The sequence below is a fragment of the Coregonus clupeaformis genome, chromosome 1 (genome assembly GCF_020615455.1).
Source record: "Coregonus clupeaformis isolate EN_2021a chromosome 1, ASM2061545v1, whole genome shotgun sequence".
Taxonomy (NCBI): domain Eukaryota; kingdom Metazoa; phylum Chordata; class Actinopteri; order Salmoniformes; family Salmonidae; genus Coregonus; species Coregonus clupeaformis.
The window spans coordinates 42,718,754-42,732,311 of record NC_059192.1 but is presented as its reverse complement, the minus strand read 5'-3'; the positions used below and the strand labels follow the sequence as shown (position 1 = coordinate 42,732,311).

Genomic DNA, 13,558 nt, shown 5'->3' with positions numbered 1-13,558 from the left:
TTTTATGACATAAACATGTTGTCATAAACAGACATCAACTGTCATGACTATTTATTACATTGGCTATGATATTATCATGCGAGGCTTGGTTTGTGCGAGCCGGAAGAGCTCATAGGAGCAGGAGCCTCTCCAGTTTCTGTAGCGTGAGGCAGCTTGATGTACAAGTACACCCCCTTTGACAGGACGCTAGTCTATCGCAGGGCTTACCCTATGGGTCTGCATCGGGTTCCATTTTTACTGTCTTTGGTATGTATAGAGAATTCATCTGTGTGTGTGTGTAAATAAAGTCTCCCTGTGTGTGTAACTTTTGTGAGGCTGCCTTATTCCCCTCTGACCGGGGGCATAGTCACAGACCAGCAAAAGCAGAGAATCGCTCTCTTATAGTATGACTCGGCCGTGGATCGAACTCCCGACCTTTCAATCTCAGGGTGGACACTAACCGCAATGCCACTAAGTTGGTCCTAGGTACAGTAAGTAGGACATACGACAATGAATGCATTATATTGATGAGTTCATGTTGATGACACCCTTATGCAACGAGATGAAGTCATCTTTTGTTTCATTACTAAATCAAATTATTTGATTTACCAAACTATCTTGACATGTAAATGATTTGTGTTTTAATGCCTTAATGTGTTTTGTTTCGACTTTCAATCATGTTCTTAGAGTAGTATGTTCAGTACATTGTTTTGCTCCATTAAAACACTGCAGTGGAATTAATAGGTGAGATTCAGCTGTATTGACTTTGACCTGACAATTAGCTGTAGATGTGTGTCTAGACTCATTTAAGAATAGTCCATTCAGTATTTATTAATATGTTAACTCCACTGGCACTGAATTCATTTTCAATAGAGTAGGTGCAACTGCTGTTTCCGAATTAGAATTCTCAAGAAAGAACAGAAGGTATATAAATACTTGAAGCTTTCCCTGAGTCAGCCTTGTTAAAAATGCTGTACAGTAATATAAAGGGAATGAAAAACGTATGTATGTTATCAGTAAGAATAAAAACATTATATTTCTTTGGAAATACTACAATTTAATAAATGGATGCGCCTGACATGTAAAATATTGTCCTGGCACCTCAGGGAAGTGTATTTTGAGGGCTGTGGTGAATCTCAATTCAAGCTCAATTCTAGACAACTCTAAACATAAATTGAAAGTCACTTCATGTGTAGTCTCGAACACCACACCCCCAGACTTCCAGCCTGGGGATGCAGTTACTTCAAAATATGCATTTAAAATAATGACTATTTTGCAATGCCCGAAAATCTGTCCAATCTATTCACAGAACAGAACAGACATGACTTGAAAATGAATGGACTCTACCCAGCTGGTATGCCAGTGGTGTTTGGTATTTGTGAGGTGATTCTGTTGTTATATTGTTGTGTATAAGCCAAGAGGCAAAATCCAAGGAGCAAGGCTAAGACTGGGCCGAACGAGGTAGCAGGACGAGATAGTGATAGTGCCATACAGATAGTGCCGCAGCAGACAGAGCCAATAGTTCATTAGTAAAAGTACATAATTTGGCTCCGTTCTCCGTAACCTCACTACCTTAACAGCTGCTAGTGCCTGGCTGTCACAGTCCCACTGCTACTGCTGCTGCCTGCTAGCTGTCCTCTTCCCCTCCTACTGGACTCTGGATGGCCCTCATATGGCCCCAATAATGGTAAGGACATCATTTACAAATGAAGCATTTGTGTTCAGTGAGTCCGCCAGATCAGAGGCAGTATGGATGACCAGGGATGTTCCCTTGATAAGTGTGTGAATTGGACCATTTTTCTTTCCTGCTAAGCATTCAAAATGTAACAATTACTTTTGGATGTCAGGGTGTATGAGTAAAAGTTAAAGCTGTCAAAAATATTATAAATAGTAAAGTAGAGTACAGATAACCCAAAAAACTACTATAAAGTATTTTTACTTAAATACTTTACACCTCTGCACACAACATTGTTCTGTGTAATTGCGATCGAACCCACTACCCTGGCGTTACAAGAGCCATGCTCTACCAACTGAGCTACAGAGGACCACTAATTGTCTTCATGTTAGCCCCAATAATGGTAAGGATTCTGTTTTTTCATTGCAATGTCTGATCCTATCAAAGAAACACCTCACATGACCTGAAGAAAAGCTTAGCGACTTGGGCTGTCAGAACGGAGTGTATTCATATGGCCTGTGTCAGGAAATCAATAGGCATTCTTACACTAACATCAAATGCTTCCAGCAGGGATAGACTGTGGAGAAAATTGCCAAAAAAGAACCTGAATCTAACACTCTCACTCCCAACTCGGAACAAAGGAAAAATAATAAATGGATTCCGGTTCAAATAACTCGGACAACTGCACAGGGAGAAATTGATTAGAAAAGAGATCATGATTCTCTTCAGTAATAATGAATTTACTGTAGCTAGACGACATTTCCAGACCAACTTAGATCAGTGAACAGTGTAAAAAGTGTATATTTTTCATAATTTATTTATTTACATTTTGGGGGGATTTGTGTGCATTGTTTTGTGTTTGTTAGGTATTACTGCACTGTTGGCGCTATAAACATAAGCATTTCGCTGCACCTGTGATAACATCTGCTAAATGTGTGTATGCGACCCAAAGAAATTGATTTGAAAAAAAGAACAATAATATTAATGGTTCCATTAAATGTTCTATATACCTATGGCTCTGGTTTTGTACATTTGTGGTGGTCTCACACTCCAGGCCTGAGGCCACCAAACTGCAGCGTATGGAGCTGACGTGGCACGCAGGCCAGGAGTTTGAGACCACTAATGTAACGGGAATCAATATTTGTTTCATTATTTACAGTGCTTTTGGAAAGTATTCAGACCCCTTAACTTTTTCCACAGTGTTATTCTAAAATGGATTAAATAAATAAAAATCCTCAGCAAGCTACACACAATAACCCCATAATGACAAAGTGAAAACAGGTTTTAATACATTTTTGCAAATTTATTAAAAATACAAAACAGAAATACCATATTTACATAGGTATTCAGCCCCTTTGCTATGAGACTCGAAATTGAGCTCAGGTGCATCCTGTTTCCATTGATCATCCTTGAGATGTTTCTACAACTTGATTGGAGTCAACCTGTGGTAAATTCAATTGATTGGACATGATTTGGAAAGGCACACACCTGTCTATATAAGGTCCCACAGTTTACAGTGCATGTCAGAGCAAAATACAAGCCATGAGGTCGAAGGAATTGTCCGTAGAGCTCCGAGACAAGATTGTGTCGAGGCACAGATCTGGGGAAGGGTACCAAAACATTTCTGCAGCATTGAAGGTCCCTAAGAACACAGTGGCCTCCATCATTCTTAAATGAAAGAAGTTTGGAACCACCAAGACTCCTCCTAGAGCTGGCCACTCGGCCAAACTGAGCAATCGGGGGAGAAGGGCCTTGGTCAGGGAGGTGACCAAGAACCTGATGGTCACTCTGACAGAGCTCTAGAGTTCCTCTGTGGAGATGGAAGAAACTTCCAGAAGGACAATCATCTCTGCAGCACTCCACCAATCAGGCCTTTATGGTAGAGTGGCCAGATGGAAGCCACTCCTCAGTAAAAATGCACATGACAGCCCGCTTGTAGTTTGCCAAAAGTCACCTAAAGACTCTCAGACCATGAGAAACAAGATTTTCTGGTCTGATGAAACCAAGATTGAACTCTTTGGCCTGAATGCCAAGCGTCACGTCTGGAGGAAACCTGGCACCATCCCTACGGTGAAGCATGGTGGTGGCAGCATCATGCTTTGGGGATGTTTTTCAGCGGCAGGGACTGGGAGACTAGTCAGGATCGAGGGAAATATGTACGGAGCAAAGTACAGAGAGATCCTTGATGAAAACCTGCTCCAGAATGCTCAGGACCTCAACAGGACAACGACCCTAAGCACACAGCCAAGACAACGCAGGAGTGGCTTCGGGACAAGTCTCTGAATGTCCTTGAGTGGCCCAGCCAGAGCCCGGACTTGAACCCGATCGAACATCTCTGGAGAGACCTAAAGGTAGCTGTGCAACCAACCTGACAGAGCTTGAGAGGATCTGCAGAGATAAATGGGAGAAACTCCCGAAATACAGGTTTGCCAAGCTTGTAGCACCATACCCAAGAAGACTCGATGCTGTATTCGCTACCCAAGGTGCTTCAACAAAGTACTGAGTAAAGGGTCTGAATACTTATGTAAATGTGATATTGTGTGTATATTGTTGAGGAATAAAAACAATTTAAGCAATTTTAGAATAAGGTTGTAACGTAACAAAATGTGGAAAAAGTCAAGGGGTCTGAATACTTTCCGAAGGCATTGGTCAAACAATGGCCTTCTCCTCCCCTTTTTTTGTTTCAATGAAATGTATTGAATTCAGTAATCAAACAATGGTTGTTTATGACATAAACATGTTGTCATAAACAGACATCAACTGTCATGACTATTTATTACATTGGCTATGATATTATCATGCAAGGCTTGGTTTGTGCGAGCCGGAAGAGCTCATAGGAGCAGGAGCCTCTCCAGTTTCTGTAGCGTGAGGCAGCTTGATGTACAAGTACACCCCCTTTGACAGAACGCTAGTCTATCGCAGGGCTTACCCTATGGGTCTGCATCGGGTTCCATTTTTACTGTCTTTGGTATGTATAGAGAATTCATCTGTGTGTGTGTGTGTGTAAGTAAAGTTTCCATGTGTGTGTAACTTTTGTGAGACTGCCTTATTCCCCTCTGACCGGGGGCGGAGTCACAGACCAGCAAAAGCAGAGAATCGCTCTCTTATAGTATGTCTCGGCCGTGGATCGAACTCCCAACCTTTCAATCTCAGGGTGGACTCTAACCGCAATGCCACTAAGTTGGTCCTAGGTACAGTAAGTAGGACATACGACAATGAATGCATTAAATTGATGAGTTCATGTTGATGACACCCTTATGCAACGAGATGAAGTCATCTTTTGTTTCATTACTAAATCAAATTATTTGATTTACCAAACTATCTTGACATGTAAATGATTTGTGTTTTAATGCCTTAATGTGTTTTGTTTCGACTTTCAATCATGTTCTTAGAGTAGTATGTTCAGTACATTGTTTTGCTCCATTAAAACACTGCAGTGGAATTAATAGGTGAGATTCAGCTGTATTGACTTTGACCTGACAATTAGCTGTAGATGTGTGTCTAGACTCATTTAAGAATAGTCCATTCAGTATTTATTAATATGTTAACTCCACTGGCACTGAATTCATTTTCAATAGAGTAGGTGCAACTGCTGTTTCCGAATTAGAATTCTCAAGAAAGAACAGAAGGTATATAAATACTTGAAGCTTTCCCTGAGTCAGCCTTGTTAAAAATGCTGTACAGTAATATAAAGGGAATGAAAAACTTATGTATGTTATCAGTAAGAATAAAAACATTGTATTTCTTTGGAAATACTACAATTTAATAAATGGATGCGCCTGACACGTAAAGTCTTGTCCTGGCACCTCAGGGAAGTGTATTTTGAGGGCTGTGGTGAATCTCAATTCAAGCTCAATTCTAGACAACTCTAAACATAAATTGAAAGTCACTTCATGTGTAGTCTCGAACACCACACCCCCAGACTTCCAGCCTGGGGATGCAGTTACTTCAAAATATGCATTTAAAATAATGACTATTTTGCAATGCCCGAAAATCTGTCCAATCTATTCACAGAACAGAACAGACATGACTTGAAAATGAATGGACTCTACCCAGCTGGTATGCCAGTGGTGTTTGGTATTTGTGAGGTGATTCTGTTCTGTTATATTGTTGTGTATAAGCCAAGAGGCAAAATCCAAGGAGCAAGGCTAAGACTGGGCCGAACGAGGTAGCAGGACGAGATAGTGATAGTGCCATACAGATAGTGCCGCAGCAGACAGAGCCAATAGTTCATTAGTAAAAGTACATAATTTGGCTCCGTTCTCCGTAACCTCACTACCTTAACAGCTGCTAGTGCCTGGCTGTCACAGTCCCACTGCTACTGCTGCTGCCTGCTAGCTGTCCTCTTCCCCTCCTACTGGACTCTGGATGGCCCTCAGGCTAACCATCAACCATCATCTCCTTGGTTCCTAGTGGCCCTAGTCAGCTGCATGTTCATCTTTGTTTTGCTCATATCATTTTTTACTTATTGCCTTTTATCTGTTAGCGCATGTTAAAGGAAAATGTATATGTGGAAATAATCCCAATGGTTATCAAACAGTGGTTATTAGCTATTTCTGTATAGCACAGAACAAGCATAGTGGTTTTATCAGCACAGAATGAATGGTTCCTCTCTGGCGGACAGAAGGCTATCAATGTTTCCAGTGACATTTAAAGGCGTGTAGCATTACTGCTCTACTGCTTCAGAATGAATAAACATGTTTTGTGTTAATTGTTGAGGAGAGAAGGTTAAGTCATTACTGTTGACATAGTTGTAATTCAAGTGCGTATCTGACAGTGCAATGTTTCAGCCACATTTAATCGGGCTAAGATATTGAAAAGTGTGAGACTGCCAGGTTCAATAACACTCACTGAGACATTGAAATTGTGACATATGTTATATTATAGTCTTATTCTGCAAGACTGTAGTAGGAAGTTGGTGGCATCTAAACTCTATGAGGGAGTCCCTCTTCCGTTCTACTCAAATCCCATCAAACAGGAAATGGACATTCCTGATGAACCAGAGCAGCTGATGGTGATAGTGGCCTGTGGTCCCTACACCCCTCTGACGGCCTGACCTTTGACCCCCGGTGGACCTCATTAACGTCATCGTCAGGGACCGCCCCGACGTCTGCATACTGCTTGCCGCCTTTGTGGACGCCAAGCATGAGCAGATAAAGAAATCTCAGGTGACTGAGACGTTTGATGCCATCTTCTCCTGCTGGTGAACTATGAGAAATTCCAGAGCCATATCGCCATGTTACATTGCTTGTTTACAGAAGACAGACGGAAGACATAGGCGGCCACCTGTGCTAATTAGCTATCTAGCGTGCTCCGAACACCTGTGTGTAAGCGTAACTAGGGAGGAAGTGTAGTTGGTCAACTGGAGGCACACACAGTAAGTGCATATTTTTTATTTTAAAGATTCTTTCTCACTGATTAGTTGATAGAGCATGACGCTTGCAACGCCAGGGTTGTGGGTTCGATTCCCACGGGGGACCAGTACGAAAAAGTATGAAAATGTATGCACTCACTACTGTAAGTCGCTCTGGATAAGAGCGTCTGCCAAATGACTAAAATGTCAAATGTTATTCATCAGCCAGCCTGGCAAGGGAGGCTACATCATAACTTAACTATACTGTATGTCATAGTGATGATGGCCGCTATAATAAAATGACAGCTTTACATTGAGTGAAGACTGCATAGTTGTTGCTTCATAGACAAATGTATCATATTTCAATTAGATTGGTTTGGCGAGAGCTGGCCAATACAAATGATTTAGATTTAGAGGATGATTGTTCAAATTAGCACTTTAGGGGACCTGATCTTCCTCCTGATCTTCCTCCGCATCAATGTTGTTTCCACGTCATTTCAACAACCAAAAATGTATCTGATGACGTTGAATCAACGGATTTGGATTTGCAAAAAGTCATCAACGTAATGGAATTTTGTCTTTTTTTTCACCCAACTTTGAACCTAAATCCAATGACATGGGGACATTTTTTGTTGATTTCACATTGAATTCACGTTAGTTGACATCTCAAACAAATATAAATCAAAACTAGACGTTGAAATGACGTCTGTGCCCAGTGGGTTCCTTCTTTGTTGGGAGCCTAGGGTTGTTCCATGGCTGATTGCTCTAATGCTCTTGTTGGTCCAACACACATCTATGAAGGGGCAATCTCTTATTCTTGAGTGGAGTTCTCACTTCATGCCAAAATCTTCTGGGGGCAATTAGCAAATAATTACCACACTTGTTTATTCATGATTATCATCTCTACACTATGTTGTTCAGCCTCCTTTGTCAGGGAGTGTCTACTAAAAAATGTAGTCTTATGCAAATAGGTATGAGGTGGAGTGTGCCCTTACCTCCGAGGTAGGATATTATCAGCAGTGTATAATAACAGACTATGGCTGGGAAGAGGATAACTGGCTAAAGCATTTCCTCTTTTGTGGCCGTGTACACACTCATGTTGTACAACTGATGTACAAAGCATTTGCCAGAATGGTTGTGATACAGCTGATATTTTTGTGAGTCAACAGAGAGCTTGACTGCACAAAAATGTTTACACAACCACTGTGTGGTGACTCCAAAATGCATGTGTATTTATTTTTGTGCAGAAAAACTCTCTGTTGTATCACTACCATATGTATCAGTTGTACAGGGCCATTGCCTCTTACATCAGGTAGCATCTGTGTGCTGGAGGTCACCTATCACATCAGCAATGAAGCCCCATTCACACCACAAATCTCCAGAGTAGTTCAACTCCATCATGTAGTCTACAACCAAAATTCCCCAATGAAAGCTAAGCTGCAGTTAAAGGAAAAGGCAGTGTTCTCCTAAGTCTTATAATAAGCACTATTCCAACTATAACAAAGACACACAATTTTCTAAATGGATTGTGTGAGAGATGCTTACTAAGCACACTGACCTATTGGTTGTCCATGAGCATATGAGGATTCTATTACTCATATTTCTGTTCTGCATACACAGTGCCTTTAGAAAGTACTCATTCCCCTTGATTTATTCCACATTTTGCTGTGTTACAGCCTGAATTCAAAATTGATTACATATTATTTTTTTCTCACCCATACCCCATAATGACAAAGTGAAAACATGTTTTTAGACTTTTTAGCAAATTTATTGAAAATGAAATACAGAGTCAATACATATTATAATCACTTTTGGCAGCGATTACAGCTGTGAGTGTTTCTAGGTAAGTCTCTAATTTCTTTGCACACCTGGATTGTACAATATTTGCACATCATTCTTAAAAAGAAAATTCAAGCTCTGTCAAGTTGGTTGTTGATCATTGCTTGACAACCAAGTCTTTCCATTGATTTTCAAGCAGATTTACGTCAAAACTGTAACTAGGCCACTCAGGAACATTCAATGTCATCTTGGTAAGCAACTCCAGCGTATATTTAGCCTTGTGTTTTAGGTTATTGTCCTGCTGAAAGGTGAATTTGTCTCCCAGTGTCTGTTGGAAAGCAGACTGAACCAGGCTTTCCTCTAGGACTTTGCCTGTGCTTAGCTCTATTCTGTTTGTTTTTTATCCCAAGAAACTCCCTAGTCCTTGCTGATGACAAGCATTCCCATAACATGATGCAGCCACCACCATGCTTGAAAATATGAAGAGTGGTACTCAGTAATATGTTGTGTTGGATTTGCCCCAAACAAAAGGCTTTGTATTCAGGACATACAGTGCATTCGGAAAGTATTCAGACCCCTTGACTTTTTCCACATTTTGTTACGTTACAGCTTTATTTTAAAATGAATTAAATTGTTTTTTCCCATCATCAACCTACACACAATACCCCATAATGACAAAGCAAAAATATTATGAAAATAAAGCAAATATAACATTTATATTTACATTCAGACCCTTTACTCAGTACTTTGTTGAAGCACCTTTGGCAGTGATTACAGCCTTGTGTCTTCTTCGGTATGACACTACAAGCTTGGCACACCTGTATTTGCGGAGTTTTTTCCATTCTTCTCTGCAGATCCTCTCAAGCTCTGTCAGGTTGGATGGGGAGCGTTGCTGCACAGATACTTTCAGGTCTCTCCAGAGATGTTCCATCGGGTTCAAGTCCGGGCTCTGGCTGGGCCACTCAAGGACATTCAGAGACTTGTCCCGAAGCCACTCCTGCATTGTCTTGGCTGTGTGCTTAGAGTCATTGTCTTGTTGGAAGGTGAACCTTCACCCCAGTCTGAGGTCCTGAGCGCTCTGGAGCAGGTTTTCATCAAGGAACTCTCTGTACTTTGCTCCGTTCATCTTTCCCTTGATCCTGACTAGTCTCCCAGTCCCTGCCGCTGAAAAACATCCCCACAGCATTATGCTACCACCACCATGCTTCACCGTAGGGATGGTGCCAGGTTTCCTCCAGACGTGACGCTTGGCATTCAGGCCAAAGAGTTCAATCTTGGTTTCATCAGACCAGAGAATCTTGTTTCTCATGGTCTGAGAGTCCTTTAGGTTCCTTTTGGCTGTCATGTGCCTTTTACTGAGGAGTGGCTGGGCGGCCAGCTCTAGGAACAGTCTTGGTGGTTCCAAACTACTTCCATTTAAGAATAATGGAGGCCACTGTGTTCTTGGGGACCTTCAATGCTGCAGACATTTTTTGGTACCTTTCCCCAGATCTGTTCCTCGATACAATCCCGTCTCGGAGCTCTACGGACAATTCCTTCAACCTCATAGCTTAGTTTTTGTCAACTGTCAACTGTGGGACCTTATATAAACAGGTGTGTGCCTTTCCAAATCATGTCCAATCAATTCAATTTACCACAGGTGGACTCCAATCAAGTTGTAGAAACATCTCAAGGATGATCAATGGAAACAGGACGCACCTCAGCTCAATTTCGAGTCTCATAGCAAAGGGTCTGAATACTTATGTAAATAAGGTATTTCTGTAGTTAAATTTTTTTATAAACTTGCTAAATGTCTAAAAATCTGTCTTCGCCTTGTCATTATGGGGTATTGTTTGTAGATTGATGAGGAAAAAAAGTATTTCATCAATTTTAGAATAAGACTGTAACGTAACAAAATGTGGAAAAAGTCAAGGGGTCTGAATACTTTCCGAATGCACTGTAAAGTTCAAAGTTCAGTTTTACTTTAGTGCCTTATTGCAAAGAGGATGCATGTTTTGGAATATTTGTATTCTGTATAGGCTTCCTTCTTTCCACTCTGTCATTTAGGTTAGTATTGTGGAGTAACTACAATGTTGTTGATCCATTCTCAGTTTTCGCCTATCACAGCCATTAAACTCTGTAACAGTTTTTAAGTCAGCATTGGCCTCATGGTGAAATCCCAATGTCTGCTTTTTTTTTACTCATATACCAATAAGTGCCCTTCTTAGCGAGGCATTGGAAAACCGCCCTGGTCTTTGTGGTTGAATCTGTGTTTGAAATGAACTGCTCGAATGAGGGAACTTACAGATAACTGTATGTCTGGGGTACAGAGATGAGGTACCCATTCAAAAATCATGTTATGTTATTATGTGACTTGTTAAGCACATTTTTACTCCTGAACTTTATGCTTGCCATAACAAAGGGGTTGAACACTCATTGACTCAAGACACTTCAGCTTTTCATTTTTAATTAATTTGTAAAAATGTCTAAAAACATAATTCCAATTTGACATTATGGTTATTGTGTGTAGGCCAACGTCAAAGGGTGTGAATACTTTCTGAAGGCACTGTATGCATAGATGATATATGCATATTCTGCAAAGATGACATATGCAGCTCAAGCATTTGCTTTGAGATCGGCTTAATTTTGTGACAATGTAGATCAAGTGAGATGAAATGGAAAGTGTTCCGACAGTGGTGGCTAGTGGGCTGAGAGTTGACAGTGTTGGGATGGCATTGAATAGATTTTCCTTAACTTGAAAAGCTTCCATTTGTTTATGTGAATAAATGGTGTGAAATTATGAAATCTAATTAAAGCAATGAGAGTGACCGAGGCAGAATCCAATACTTTTATAATGTTGTCTGCCAGTGTTCCATTGAATTGCATCCTTTGACTGTGATATTTATTACTGACCCAAATCCCAAATCCCCAAAAACAAGCCTAAACATGCAATAACAATCCTTAATTTAAAATAATTACCCCCAAATGTAATTTATGAATATAATTGTGTATGCCCAAATACTTTAAGCCTGTTGAAGGTTGTAACTGGAAATAACAACACTGGATCCTCAATATTGATCCTCAAGCTTAATGGCCAGTTAATAAGGCTGATATGCTAAATGTGCCAAGGTCATGTCTGCTGGGGTTTATGTGTTAACTATGTGGGCTATCTGAGATGTGTATGATTATTCAGACAAGTTGTGTGAGGTTGCAAAATCTTTGATCCAGTAATCCAGATGAAACTGATCCCCTCACCACCACCACCCTGGTCTCTCTTTGCTTTTGGGTGGAACTTCAAATCAAATTTGAACCAAATATCTGATGATACTGCATCTTGTGCAACAGCAAAGATCATGTTTTATTAATGATCCCATGCTATGTAATTGAAATATTGCATTTCAACCAAATTTTGCCTTTGGATGAAATATTGCCAATCCTATGGGTGAACAGAATCTTAGACAAAGCATGATCAATTTTGATTAAAACAAATTGGCCCCTGGAGTGCATGCGTGTCTGGAATCCTGCAAATGGTTAATGTATGGGTCCACAAGAAAAATGGGATTTGCTGGTCATTCAACACAATGCATGCATACATATCTTTCAATATGATTTAACTTGATGACAAATTATGCATGTGATAGGAGAATAAAATGTTTCATATTGCAATTGCTCATTCCAAGTCATGCATTTGCAGTATAATGCATTGTTCGATAAAATAGATGATGCTTAGTCTTGACATCCCCACCTCAACGTTTTTACTCAGTTTCCAGCACCTGTTACAGCCCTAGCCTAGGCTACTGCATGCACTTCAGACATTGCAAAACAGGAGGCACTATCAAACATTAAATAAATACAAATTGGCAGCGAATCCACATGGTAGTCCACTTCAAAATTACAATAAAACCTTTCATTATTCTGAATATAGCGGCATACACAATGAGAGTTCATTAGATTGGTCGGCAAAATAGAGCACCACAGTCTTCGCAGGTAGACTGTCTTCGAATGGTGCTTTTATTACTACCTCACTGGTTTCCATGCTGTTCAGATATGCATAGAAATTGCATGAGCATTTGCATTTACTACCTTTAAATCCATTCCAGATAGGCTACTATAGATGTCAGGGGCATAATGCTATGAATCTTCAGAAATGTACACAACTATCTCCTATTGCAACAAAGTCAGTTGGTATGAATGTACATTATTTCATATTGGATGAATTGGTGGGTTATTCACCTGTTAAGTTGCGAAACAATTGAAAGAGTGGCAGATAATATAAATGCATACCTGTAAGCTTCTGCATGTGTCCTTATCTGTTGGGTGACCGTTGGGTTGAGGTAGAAGTCGAAGCTTTTTTATTGCAGGCTATAAGCTGCTCACGGTAACAACATATCACTATAGAGGCGTAAAATATAGCCTACAACAAACCAATAATACAAACACTATCGCAAAAACGGTTCTAGTAGTTCCCAATAAGGATGCTTGATTGTCTCTAGATGCGTCTTGCGCAACTTGCGGTCCTCCTTCATTCAAAACACTGCAAGGCGAGTGGCGCCAATGCTTCCTTCGACTACATTGGCACTTTTTTTGGTATGGGTGACAAAAAAAAAACATTAGGGTCCTTACGTCACATATTCATGGTTCAGCGGAATGGGAGCGTCGACTTGACCACTAGGAGGGGTATGGCTTCTCTTTAGAGAATTAATGAGTGAAGTCTGTGAAGACGCTCAGTTTAACCAATTCAGATATTGATTTTAGCATCCTGTTTAATCTTTAAGGGTCTCTGTGTAATATTT

General features: G+C 40.4%; 1 protein-coding gene across 1 annotated transcript in view; it reads right to left on the bottom strand.

The window, feature by feature from the left end:
* LOC121582661 (brorin-like) overlaps positions 1 to 13,335 on the bottom strand; it is a 65,860-nt gene extending 52,525 nt beyond the window's left edge. The window contains exon 1 of the mRNA XM_041898640.1: positions 13,050 to 13,335. The gene's annotated coding sequence lies outside the window, so the exon portion shown is untranslated. The remainder of the gene's footprint in view (positions 1 to 13,049) is intronic.
* Positions 13,336 to 13,558: the final 223 nt, after the last annotated feature.